This window comes from Cynocephalus volans, chromosome 1 (assembly GCF_027409185.1).
Source record: "Cynocephalus volans isolate mCynVol1 chromosome 1, mCynVol1.pri, whole genome shotgun sequence".
In the NCBI taxonomy this organism is placed as follows: Eukaryota; Metazoa; Chordata; class Mammalia; order Dermoptera; family Cynocephalidae; genus Cynocephalus; species Cynocephalus volans.
In genome coordinates this window covers 170672153-170686812 of record NC_084460.1, presented here as the reverse complement: position 1 = coordinate 170686812, position 14660 = coordinate 170672153, and positions in this window count along the sequence as shown.

The following is a 14660-nucleotide window of genomic DNA, read 5'->3' as shown; positions in this document are numbered from 1 at the left end:
GGCAAACTGGACATACTTTATTTTTAGACGTGGGCCATGCCGACCAGCAATTCAGAGCCACTGCCTTCCATACGGAAAGAGTACACACACAAGTGGCAATGAGCCAAAAGGGTACCCGGGTGCTCATGTGCAGTAACTCTACACCCACACAACTTGTTTACAAAGGATGTGCTGAATCCTACCCAGCCAGATATGAAGCAAGGGGCCTGACCAAACCAACTTGACTTTCCTCACACTCCACCCTTTAAGGGTCCCTCACCGTACAATCTATGCATCTGTGATCTTCCATAGTGTTCCCTTAGCAAGGATGGCTGACCCTTGCATACATATAAACTCCGGTACTTATTGTATGTTTTATACACCTTGAGGCTTGTCCCCATAGCTCTATCCTTTCAACTATTAGCTGCAAAAACCCACCCATACACATGTCTGGTTAGTAGTCATCATTGGGGTGATTTTCCACAGGAATCCTGCAGCCACACTGGTAGGAAACTTGGTGCATATTCAGCAAGCTGACACATTGGCCACATGAATGTATGTATGTGTCCAGTCGACTCTGGTGCCTGCAGCCACAGTACTATGAGCAAACAAACAAACAAACAAACAAACAAAAACCAATGGTTATTGGCACCAATAGAGGGAGTTCTCGTCCCTCTGGTAGAACACATGCCAGCTTACCATACTGTAAAGAATGATTGCAGGAACAGGTGCTACAGCTCTGTGCAACAGAGCCTCCCCTGGAGAGGGCCTGCCTTTGCAGGGTCTCTCATTTAAGATCCTGACTGTCGGCCATAAACACTATGTCCACCCCTTCAGGGATGGGGGTTGGATGGATAGCCTTATTCCCTTTTTCAGAAGACCATTGCTAATTCACTCATTCCCATTGCCTGGGGATGATATGGCACAAGTAACTTCCCCTGAATGGACAACTGAGAAGCCCACTTCTGTACTTCATGTCTAGTAAAGTGGGTTACATTATCACTCTCTATGACCAGGGGCCAACTATACATGGCTGTAAGGCTATTCTACACCTCAGTAGTACTTACCTGGTCTGGGGCTTTACTAGACCATAAAACAGAAGATTGGTAGCCATATCAATGGCTCTGAAGATATACCTGTAGTTCTCTGACTTTGGCAGTGATCCCAAAAGATCCACCTGCCACCATATTAGTAGCATCCTCTTCTTAGGTTTTCTGCCTATCTGCATGCAGCACCTGGTGAACCATCAAGGGTCCGTGGCCCATCAGGGACATTATTTAACAGGTTTATGTGGCACCTGGCAAGCCATTGACCACACGGTCTTGCAGCCAGCATGCTGCATACTTCGATGTCGCCACCCAGTTACATCAGCAGCTAGGGCTCTCTCCAGCCATCTTACCTTAGCCAGTGCATCGGCTTCATCATTGGACTGGCTAAGGAGGAATGTCCTGTGACATGGAAAAGATTTACTTCCTTTCCATGTCCTAAATCCCATAACTCTTGCCACATGGCTCTTCCCCACAGGGGTCAGTGACCTACCAGCCACTGCTGATATTTCCAAGTATGTATCCAAAGGGTAAAACCTTTATATATGACCCACTCACATTGTTCTAAATGACCTAGCAGAATTGGAGCCACGTTGGTTAAATCAGCAAAAGAATCAAAGATTAGTAAGACATCATCTATATAATGAAACATGCTGGGCCTAGTCCACTTGGCTAGTCCCCAAACACTAAACCATGACAGATGGTTGGCCTATACAGGTAGCCTTGGGGCAACACTTGAAAAGTGCATCACCTTCCTTCCCAGATGAAGGTCAATTGATCTTGGCTATCAACCAAGATCAGGATAAAGAAAAAAGCATTTGCAAGATCCTGTACATTATAAGTTCTTAGCTGAGTCATCAGCTGATCTATCAAGTTGTGAACTGAAGGCACAGTCATGTGCAAAGGAGGCACTACTTTATTCTTCCCCATAATCGACAGTCATCCTGTAGGTACCATCTGTTTTTTTCACTGGCCAAATAAGGGCATTAAAAGGACTATGTGCAGGACGAATAATGCCAACCTTTTCTAGCTCCAATATAGTGGCACCTATCTCCATATGTCCTCCCGGCAAGTGATAGTATTTTACATTGACCACATGCCTTGGCTTAGGTAATACCTGTGGGTCATGTTTAGCATGTCCCCACCACACAGGCTTCACTGTCTGTGTCTGCAACATGAATTTTCCAACCATTATTTGCAGGTGTAGCCTATAAAGTACATCTACACCCAAGATGTATACAGCTACAGGAGATATATACACAGTATATACATGAGGTGACAATTGCCCAATGCCCAATGGTAATGACACAACTTTGACTGTAAGAGAATGTCCTCCATAGCCATCAACACTCACTGTGGCACCTGGAAACCCTTCTGGGCTGCCATATATTGGGCCACACTCTGCACCGGTATCCACTAATGCTAACACACACTGTACATTTGCCATCTACCCTTAGATCCCACAACTATAAGAGACAAGCAACTAGAGGTTTGCCTGTTTCTGATGCACAACAGGTCATGCAAGGAAACACACAGGTTCTCCCACCTCAGCGTCAGGGTCGTTCGTCATCATGCTCCACTTCAGGAACATTGACCTGTCACTGCACTTCATTCTTCAGCATGTCTGTCTTTTGCCATGCTGCCTCATGGAGTGTCTGGTCCATATTGTCTCACAGTACAGAAAACCACAACCAGCTCATCGGGCCAGCCATTCTCCAGGATTCCTCATCTTTCACCATGGAGCTCAATACCCTAAGACCTTCATCTATGCTCTTGGGGGACCAATCCACTTGGTCCCATGTTTCCAGTGGAGCCTAAGTTCATAGGAACACTGCCACCAGGTACCACATGCTTGAGGGCAGCCACATATCCTCCCCCTCCCGAGGGGCTCATGGCTCCCTTACCTGCCCATCCTGCCAAAACTACGCCCATTTTCAGGCTGAATCACAGACCCCTCTGCCCTGTCCTGTGCAGGTCCTGAGCCAGGTAGTTGAAAGTCAAACTGAGTAGCTGCTAGCAAAGTGGACATACTTTATTTTTAGATACAAGCTTTGCTGACCAGCAGTTCAGAGCCGCTGCCTTCCATACCGAAAGAGCACACACACAAACGGCAATGAGCCAAAAGGGTACCCAGGTGCACATGTGCACTAACTCTACTCCCACACAACTTGTTTACAAAGGATGTGCTGAATCATACCCAGCCGGATAGGAGCTGAGGGGGCCTGACCAAACCAACTCCACTTTCCTCACAAGGTCCAAATCTTAATTGCAATTAAGTAAATATTAGATTTCTCCTAATTTTCAATACGCAATGAGCATTCACACGTTTTATCATAGAATCTCAAATGAATTTGGAATCATGCAAACAATGAATTTGAAATTTGAAAACTTTGACAAGAACCAAAAATGTAGTTAGTTTTATGTCCCTTAGAATAAAAAAAGTGGAACACTAACAACTTTTAAAATATTTGCATGAGAGTCAATATCTGTAGCTTCATAATCCAAGGAACCAAATTAAAAAAACAAAAACAAACACAAAAACCAAAAAATGATGGATTGTGCTCTGTGAAATAACAATCTCAATAATTACCTAAAAAAAGGTTATCAAATCCGTTTATCTACTGTGCTTGGAAAATCTACTTTTATTCTGAATAGAGTAAAAAGGATATGCCCACTTCTTTTTCCTTTAAAATGTAAATAGGAAGTGACAAAATTATCTTGCTCAATTTCAAAACTTTACTGGTTTAATAACAAATAAAAAGGACTTATACCAGCAGAAATTGCTGTTACTTTTTAAGATTCCCGCACAGTGGTAATAACACATTTACTATAAAATAGAGATTTTCAATTTATATGCTTATAAAATTAGTTTTAAAAACAAATAATTAATGATCTAATGTGTAAAAAATTGTGGAAAGTTTTTCCTAATAATCTTGAAGCTTCAAGAAAACTAAACCAAATTAATATTTTGAATTTATTATAATCTTATTCATGGATGGTTTTAGGAAATTTATTAAAGTTTATGAAATGTTCATAAACTTGTTCATAAACCATGTGTGGGCAGCTTTTTGGGGAGGAAGTATAATAAATAAAAAAGCACAGATAGAGAAAAATCACTTAATTTTCCACCATCTGGAATAGATCATTCTTATCCTGTGATATTTCCATACAGCTTTTTCTGAAATAAAATAATAAATAAAGTTAGGACCCCTTTGACCTCTGTTCAAATTGCCATTTCTCTTGCTGAATTTCTACAACCAACCATTGTCATGAAGTTGGTGGATGTATTTCATATAAGGCACTTTCTATTCTTTCATAAACATATGTAGTACTCATGAGTGCTAGAAAATGTTTGCATTTTTAATATTTTAATAAATCACCTCAAAATAGGCATACAATTCTGTAATTTACTTTTCCTTTTAAAATTATGCCTTAATAATATAAATATGTTTATGCACCTACATTTAAATCAATCCCTTAATTTGCTGAATATTTTATGAATCATTTATTGATGTCCAGATTTGATGAGTGGTACGCTGAGGCTTGCTCCTAAAGAATCTTGAGGGTCCATTATGTGTATCTCTTCTCAACTTCACATTCAGTGACCTTACATTTGTCCACTGAAATTGATCATAGGGGACAGTGTTTATGCCATGAAATTAGCATATGCTACAAATAATGACTTCTTCCTCCAAAAGAGCTTGTTATTAAACATTTACCAGCATACTGGTTGTTTCCAATAGTACGATTATAAGGAGCCCTGAAAAAAACACCATGATACTGACATCTTCATCACAAAAACAATTCTTATTGGAGAATATACTTGAAAATAAGCTACCACATTGATAGATTACTATGTTAGTCAATAGCTTAAAGACTATTTGCAAGAAATATGGTTAAACTGCTTTAAGAAGAAGTTACAATTTGCATACCCGCTAGCAAAATTTGAAAGCTCTTGGTTTTTCTACATCTGTGCCATAATTAGAGATTGTCTTTTTGTAGTATTATTTTGACTTTTTGTTGATTTACTTTATTACACTGTTATCATTGTTTGACTTTTTGTTGATTTTTATAATTGTATGTTTGGCTAGAGCAATTTTCTTATTCATTATTTCCCTCAATGTAAATAGCTCAATTGTTTACTTTGTTTTTCTATAGTTTTTTTTTTCTTTGAATTTTTATTTTTGAGCATTCTTTATATGCTCTGTCTTTGTTTTGTGTTGCTATAACAATACCATAGACTGGGTAATTTATGTAGAAATTTATTTCTCACAGTTCTGGAGTCTGGGAAATTCAATACTAACATAACAGTATCTGGTGAGGTGGAAGGCAGAAGAGGAAGACAGGGTGAGAGTGAGGAACCAAGAGGAGCTGAACTCACGTTTATAACAAACCTACTGTTGAGATAACTAACCCACTCCCCCACTAAGCACACTAATCCCTTCACAAGGGCAGAGGCCTCACAATCTAATCACTGCTTATTAGGCCACACCTACCAACACTGTTGCATTGGAGGTTAAGTTTCCAACCCATAAGCTTTGGGGGACACATTTCAACCATAGCAGCCTATACATAGAAGTCTTTGCTTTTTTTTATATTCACCACATATAAATTCTTCTAGTGATATAATTTATTATACATTTGTTAAATTATAAAATTTAAATTATTATTGATAAAGTAAAATATTATTGATAATTATTTTCCTTGATGGTTTGTATTTTTTCTGTGTTTTATTTTAGAAAGCTTCCCCTCAAAATTTATAAGTTTTTCTTAGTTTAATGAAAGAATACACTTTATTGTGTATATTTAAGGTTTACAAAATGATGTTATGGGATACGTATTAAAAAAGTTTAAAAAGTTTCTTTTTTACCCCATACAAAACCACAAGTGACACTCCTGTCAAACTCATTTATCATTAACTCATTAATCTATGAATGGATTAATCTATTCATGATAGCAGAGTCTTTGTGATCCAATCACCTCTCAAAGGCCCCACATTTCAAATACGATAGTCTAATTTCTGACCCTCTTACCACTGTTAAAGTGGAGATCATGCTTCAGTGAGCATTGGGAAACCATAGCAGTTATCCATTTTTGTGTGTGTTTGTGACAAAAACAGTTAAAACATACTCATTTAGCATGACTCTCAAATACAGTACAATTTTATTAGCCATAGTCTTCATGTTGTACATTATACCTATAGTTGATCCCACATAGCTCCTCCCTTGTATTCTCTGACCTATATCTACTCATTTAATATAAACCCAGCCACCCCAGCCCTTGGTAACTACTATTTTGTTCTTTAACCCAGTATATTTAATTTTATATTTTTAGATTCCACATATATGTGAGATTATGCAATATTTTCCTTTCTATGTCTGGCTTATCTCATTTAGCATAATATCCTCCAAGCCCATTCCTGTTGTGGCAAATAGAAAGATCTTGTACTTTTTTAAGTTTGGATAATATTCCACTGTATATATACACCAATTTTTTTTTATTCATTCGTTCATTAATGGACATTTAGGGTTGTTTACATATCTTGGCTATTGTGAACAATGCTGCAGTAAACATGGGAGTGTAGATATCTTTAAAAGGTGCTAATTTCATTTCCTTCAGTATATGTCCAGAAGAGGAATTTCTTGGTCAGATAATAGTTCAATATTTAATTTCTTTAGAAACCTCCATACTATTTTCCATAATGGCTGTACCAATCTATATTTCCAGCAACATACAAGAGTTCTCTTTTCTCCACATTCTAGCCAATATTTATCTTTTGACTTTTTGGATAATTCGTTTTATACAGAAATGAAAAATGGTGATTCCAAATTTCATGTGGAAGTACAAAGGATCTAGAATAGCCAAATAACTTTGAAAAAAATAATAAACTCCTAAGGCCAATAGTTTCTGATTACAAGAGATTAATCAAAACAAACAGGTATGATCATCCCAAAAGACAAATGGATCAATGGAACAAAATAGAGACTTCGGAAGTATTCCCACATACATACAAACAAATAATTTTTGATAATGACACAAAGGCAATTCAGTGGTAGAAGGACAATCTTTTCAATGAGTGGTCATGAAAAAATTATATTTATATACATTTGATCCATATCTAGCACTATAACAACAAAAACCTCAAAATGATTTTAAAATCTAAATGTCATACCTATACAAATAAATCTTCGTGAAGAAGACATGACTAGTACATGTCACCTTAGGTTGTACAATAAGGTCTTGAATATGACTCTAAAGTAATAGTTTATAAATGAAATAAATGACTATTAAAATTAAAAACCACCTTTTCAAAAGACAAGATTAGATAATAAATGAGACACCCATGCTTGGCTGTCCACACCCAGCCCTGCTATCATACATACCCAGCTGCACCCTAGCCTTGCCACAAATTGCTGTTGCCAATACACAGTAATAATGGAATTTTCCACCCTGTGTCTACCCCACTGTAATTTTCTACCCTGAGGTAGATTCATTAACATATAAGGTTACCCTCTACCCTCCTGTAAAATCCAGAAGAAATGTGCCATAAAAGAAACCACCCCACTGTGTTTGGGCTTGGCCTTTGTGACACGAATCCACTGAGCTGGTGCCAGCATCAATAAACTCTGCCTCCTGATACAAGCCTCGGTGTCCTGCTTCTCCTAGTGAGTTCGCTGTAATAGGCGGCAACATAAACAGACAAGCCACAGACTTGGAGAGATATTTACAAAGTAAATATTTAATATAGAAAAATTAAAAGAAAAACACTAGGCAAAATAGACTTAGCAGGGTTTATTTGAGTTTAGAACAACCCATGAATCAAGTAGCACTCAGAACTGGGAGATTCACAGAGCTCTACCCAGCAAAGTGGACAGGCCACATATATAGACAGAAAAAGAAAGTGATATACAGAAACAGCTGGATTGGTCACAGCTAGGCATTTATCTTATTTGGACATGGAGTGATGAGGCATTTGCCTCATATAGACATGATCTTATCAGTTAGCAGCCTGTGATTGACTGAATCCCGCCTGCTGTGATTGGCTGAGACTCAGCTATCTGTTGCAAGAATATTAGTTCTAAATTAGCTTGCAGTTTGTTTGCATACTGTTAAGTTGCAATTTGCTACATCATATAGAGGCTGTTTTAAGCCAAATTTAATTTAATTGAACAAGATGTATATTCATAATAAAAACCAAAATAACAGAAAAAACTACCCTCAAAATTCAACAATAAGAAAATAAATAATCCAATTATAAATCGGGCAATGTTTGAATGACACTTCACCAAAGAAGAATATACATGTCAAATAAGTATGTGAAATGACATTTAATATTATTAGTCATTAGGTAAAAGCTAATTAAAACCACAAGTTAGCATTGAACAACTATTAGAATGGCTATAATTTAAAAGACTGGCCATATTAAGTATTGGAGGTGATATTAAAACAAACAAACAAAGAAAACTAGAATTCTTACTCACTGCTGGAGGGAATATAAAAAAGTGAAACTACTATGTAAAATAAATGGACCATTTCTCTAAGGCATAAACCTACCATATAACCTGGCGTTTCCACCCCTAGATATTTATCTCAGAAAATTATGTTAATGCCAGAACTTATACTTGAATGTTCATAGCAGCTTTATTCATATTAGGCAAAAACAGGAAACAGCCAAACATTCTTCAATGTAATTGGACAAATTGTGGTATATTCATTCATACAATGAATACTACTCAGCAATAAAAAAGGAACAAACTACTCCTACAGGCATTTATCTCAAAAATATCATGATCCATGAAAGAAGTCAGAAGCAAAAGGGTGTACTTTGTACTAATCAATTTCTGTGACATTAATGAAAAGGCAAAACTAGAGGGCCTTATCATAAATCACTGTTTCCAGAAACCAGTAGTAATGGGTGGGAGCAGAGTGGGAGTGAACTGACTGAAAAGTACATTGTGAGAGCTTTATGGTATATAAATTTATGCAGTTATAGACTGCATATATTTGTCAAAGCACATTGAACTGTACAATTTGAAAGTGTGAATATTGTTATATGTAAACTATACCTCAATTTAAAATAAATATGCCTAGGTTTTTGAACAAATGATTCTTTCTCACTCAACTGCTCTTTGTTACATTGTGGCTTCATAATTTCTTCTTTCTTTATTTTCTTATTAAAAATATACTGCCTTTTAAAATCTCCTTTCTTCAAACAAAGAATGAGTTATTTTAATAAGAAACTGTCTTAAATTTTAAGGTTATTTTCCTGTGCACCAATTTATCTGCAAACTCCATCTTCCGTTACTACATGTCAGCCATTGCACTCTGTACAATGAGATATTTCTCATTGTTTTAATTCTCTGTAAGACATACTTTATGATACTTTGCATAAACCTATAATATAAAAATAAATTGAATTGGACTTGTTATAATTTTATCAAAGAAGCATCCATTTGGAAAGAATTTTGGCTTAGAAGATAATGAGCAGATACTTAAGTCTGCATTGCCATTTTAGGAATTGTGCATAGAGATTTTTCTTTGAAAAATATGAATATAAAACATAGTGCATTGCTGTTTCACTTAGGAAGCATGATAGTTTATATCTCCCACTATAATTTGTTTGTCAAATTATCTTCTGCCTTAAGATTAATAATGATTAAATATCTAATTTCTAAATTAAAGTTTTACATAAACAATTCTCCAGCTTTTTTTCATATAAAAGGTTAACTTTAGAATGGTGTTTTAAATATATATATCAATCAGACATTAATTATATCACTTTATACTTGTGTAGTTAATGCATTTTCTCCAGAGAGTGCACTACTTTCTCCTGTGATGTGTAGTATGTCCTTCACACTATGATTCACAAGAAAAGAGAAATGTTAAGTCTGACCAATTACATATAATTTATTTCTCAAGGGGCATATTTGTGTACTGAAACTAAAGTAGTGTCATTTTACTTGGTGCTTACACATTTACAGTGAAGCCATTTGTAGAAGTGGCTTTTGGTAAATATATGCATTACACTTAGGGAACTTGAAGTTATTATTACTAAGCTTTTTTTTTTTTTTTTTGAGAAATTTGTGAATTCACATCCGGTGATGAAAAATAGCACAAACAGATTCTATTTCTCCTTCACCCAGTTAGGAGGCTTGACATTTTAAAATCAAAGTTGGTTTATGTTTTTTTTGTTTGTGTTTTTTAGTTCATTTGATCATTCATTGATCTGTAAAACTATTTCTTTCTGCTTTGTGAGGTCCTTTGGTGGTTAAACCATAGTTATACAATTAAATACTCTTATGAAGTACTGCTTGCATCTTTCAGAAAAACAGAAATTAAGTAATCTCTCAGTTCCAGGTGATTGCAAACCCAACCGAATCTAACTTAAACAATTTTGTTTTCCTTGACACACATAAAACGAAGAGTAAAATTGACTTGATTTGTCTGGTGTTGCCCATAATTCTGTCCTTTTCCATCAGCCAGGCAGTAGTGTTGGTGCTGAGTTAATTATTAGGCAGCCTCATATTTTCACATTTACTTCATACATAACTCGTGAAATATTAATAGATCACCTTCCTACAAAATGCAGTGAACTCCACAGTAGAAACTCATCTGAGTTATGTATTTTTCTAGTATATTTGTGATATAATGGTCACACTACAAAACACATGTTAGATAAAATTTGGCAATAAAATTTAATAATAACTGTTATTTCTTTATAATTGGCAATGTATTCCATGTATCTTTGAGTACTTTTACCTCATTTAATAATTATAACAATACAACCATCACCTTATAAAGCAATCAGAATATAGTTTGCAAGCAGCAGATACAGTGCTGTTCAAATGAAATCAATAATTTATTTATTATATCTTAAAGCTTTTCTGTGATTTCTTGTTCAAAAAATTTGATATCTTGAAAACCCAAAGTAAGGTAATGTCTTATATTTAATACTACATTTCAGTATATGTAATTAATTACTTGTATATAATGTTATCTGTTTTCTAGAGGTGAAAAAACTCCAAAATTTTCCCTTCCTTGCTAAATAAATGTTGAACAAATCTGTATTTTTTAAATCATTAATTTAAAGGAGCACCAAATTTTTTTGTTGTTGTTGTTGGGGTGCCCAATTTCTCTGACCAGGCACGAGATTACTGCTCAGAGACAGGCAGCTTCTAATTGGATTAGTGACCTTTTCCAGAGTTCTCAATTTCTTTGCCTTTGCTTTCTGCTGCAAACCATTATTTTTAAGGACAAGAATTTCTGCTATAAAATGGCTTTTCTATTTTCTTTTACTCCTTCCTATTCAATCTATGTTTATCAGTTTCATGTCTATCTCTGCCTTTCTCCTTCACATTTGAAACCCAGTTTATTTCTTTCTTATCTTAACTCCTTTCTTCTAGGTGTTAACTACTCTCCTGCTCTGCTAGTGCTTAAAAATCCAGATTGTTTTCATAAAGAATGCTGATAAATATATAAAATACATTTTTATCTTGCAACGTACACCTCCGATCACGTCAAAACTGTGATATCACAAATTAGACAGTTAATCTTTAATCTTCAAATGTAGTAATGTAAAATAAAATGTGACATTTAAAATTAAAAAATAGGCCACCCATAATTAAAAACCAGATGATTATTATGACGGGTAAGATCAGAAATATGGTGGAAACTGGTCCAGAAGCAGCTGTCCAGCTGGACTCCCAGGCAAACATAAGAAGACTCAACAAGTAATTAAATAATTTTATCTGTAGTAATTTTTGCTATTCTCTTGTCTGGACCTGCACTTTAGTGTAAATCCTAAATCTTGGAGAATTGAGGCTCAAAGGCCATGTCCACTGATTAGGTTAAGGCATCCCCTGTGCTCCTGACTGTGATACTGGAGGGAAATGGAGGGCCAGGCTACCTGCCATTTGGAGGATGGATCTGCAAAAATCTCAGAGACAACCACCCTCAGGCCACTGGATTAAGACCTAGTTCTGAAACGAGGACACTAAAGACTCAGACAGAGCTATCCAGATATGAAAAAATGATTGTGAAAGGAGGAAATGCAAACTCCTATTCATATCAACTCACCCCTCCATATATATGAACACATGTGAAATGAATACACAGATAATGTTAACGTATAACATTGTGTTATTGTGATTTATGTATTGTCGCTTTTTTTCAAATTTAGACATTAGATTACCATTATGCATAGTGAAGTGTTATAATGCAAAGCTGAAATTGCTGATGATTTTTGGAAATACTATACAGATATAAAGCAAATATTTGAACATTATTTTATTTTATTTTCATTTATTTTCTTGATCTAACATTTGATTAATATAAGTTTTTTTGATCTTGTTCTTGCCTTTTTGAAATAGTCTGAGCTAAGGTTTTAAATTAAATTTCTTATTACTGCTATATAAAATGCTTATTGAATAATTATAAACATATTTCAGTTCTATACCTATGAAATAGCAATATATAGAGAAATAATTCTTGAATAAATATTTCCTCACATAAAATATATATTTTCATATATACTTCATATAAGACACCTGGTGAATGATCTTATCACCTTATTTTTTAAAGATATTTCTTTGAAGTTACTTTTAGTAACAGGGGCTTTTGCTATATGACCATTATCTAGCCTCAGGGAGCCAAAACTGATCTGCAGTAGTCTGATTTTTCACTGTTTGTGGCCTCCCTGTATGTAAGTCACCCCCATTAGTTGATATCTCTGATTATGAAATGAATCTGCTTGCTTCCTTCTTCAGTTTCCAAGTACCTTCTCAATTTTTAGGGCATTATACTTTAAGCCTCTCCTCACACACTTTGTCAATTTAATAAAAAAATTTTTTTTTCCTTTATGGTCATTGGTTCCTGTTATTTTATTTTTAAGTTTACATTGCTCTTTGTAAAATGAATTATAATTGACTAATTACTTTCAGATAGTAGTTAAGATTTAATAGAAATGGCATAGCTAGAATTATATAGAGAGAGACACACATTAACACACAGGTAATTACTGATACCAATAACCTTCCACTTAGGTTGTTGTGACTTCTTAGGATCTTAGGAAAATGCAGTGGACAATGCAGGAAACTTCAAAGTAAGATCTGAAAGCCAGCAGTCTATAAAATATCTATAAATGCTGTAAACATGAGACACAGACCTAAATTCTGTTTGTTTGGCTCACATTTGCTTTATTATCACTTCAACCCCAAACAAAGGTATTACCAATAAATTGAAGACATTTCAGTGGCTGTTTCACATGTGCTCCATCAAATTATCATAAGTCTTTTTAGCCTGTACATAGCAACTATGAATTGTCTTATCTGCTTTTCTAATTGTTTTCTCTGTGTTGGAGAAGCATATAAGATGCTGATCTCTGCCAAAGGTATTGCCTGTATTGTGATGCTGCCAGAATTATTGTTTATGGCAGTATCACTGATGACTGGGCTACTAATATAATGTCTGTTCTGAGGGCACTTTCTCCAGAAGCCCTAAAAATTCTGACACAATGTTCAATTCTGCCAAATTTTCCACCAAGATACAGTTTATAAATTGTACCCTCAAACTCCCATTATAATTTTTATTGTACCACTCTTTTAAATTTTTCTTTCTAAAAATAGTTTTAAACTTTTCACCTTAAGGTTTTAATTTTTTTCTGGGACTCCGGCATCAATCCTCTGAAGGCAAAAACTAAAGGGCAAAAAGAATAATAGACACCATTTAAAAATAACCCTCTTCTACAGTGCAATTGCATTATCTTTGATCAAAATGTTACTACACATTCAGTTTTCTGTTGAAATAACTTGTCTCCAGATTGATTATTTTTCTTCATATAAATAGGGTTCAAATGAACAAACATGATATATATTTTAGTCTTGCCTACACATAGCTAGACCTTGGATATATATCTATGTGTTTGTGTGTGTGTACACACACACACACACACACACACACACACACACACACACCCCTAAATACAAATTTTACCTAAACTTATGTATATATGCACCTAATATATGTATATAAACATATATACATATATGTATATAAGCATATATACATATATACATATATGTATATATACATATATAGTTATAATACAATTAATTTTGTGAGATTTAAGAAAAATTACTTTTTAAAATTGATTTCAGAATGTGTAAATTTATTTTTGTTTATTTTCTGAAGGGGAGAGAGGACTCCTATTTCCTTTATTAGAAGGTTATCAGGCAGCTGCACACTTTTTCTTCAGCTGCAGGGAGGAAGGATTTCTGGCATAACAAGCACCACCAGTGAGGATTTGTTACATAAAAGAAATGCAAAACCCTCAAATCTGCAAAGTTCCTACTAATTCAGTGGGATTCTAAGTCAAAAGAAGAAACATTTCTTTTTTTTATGATTCAAATAAATTATCTTTAAAAATCCCATTTGGGCTGAAGAAAGCCAAAAGCGCTATCTTTTACAAACAAAACAAATTTTCTTTCTGTCAAAACTACATTTTGGAGGCATTACTGACATAAGAAGTATCTGCCATTGACAGTATTTGAATGACATGTATAAGATCCAGAGTCTCTCTGGACAATGTGACTGGACGTTAAATTTTGCCATCTCCCAGGAAAAGCATTCTGGGAACAT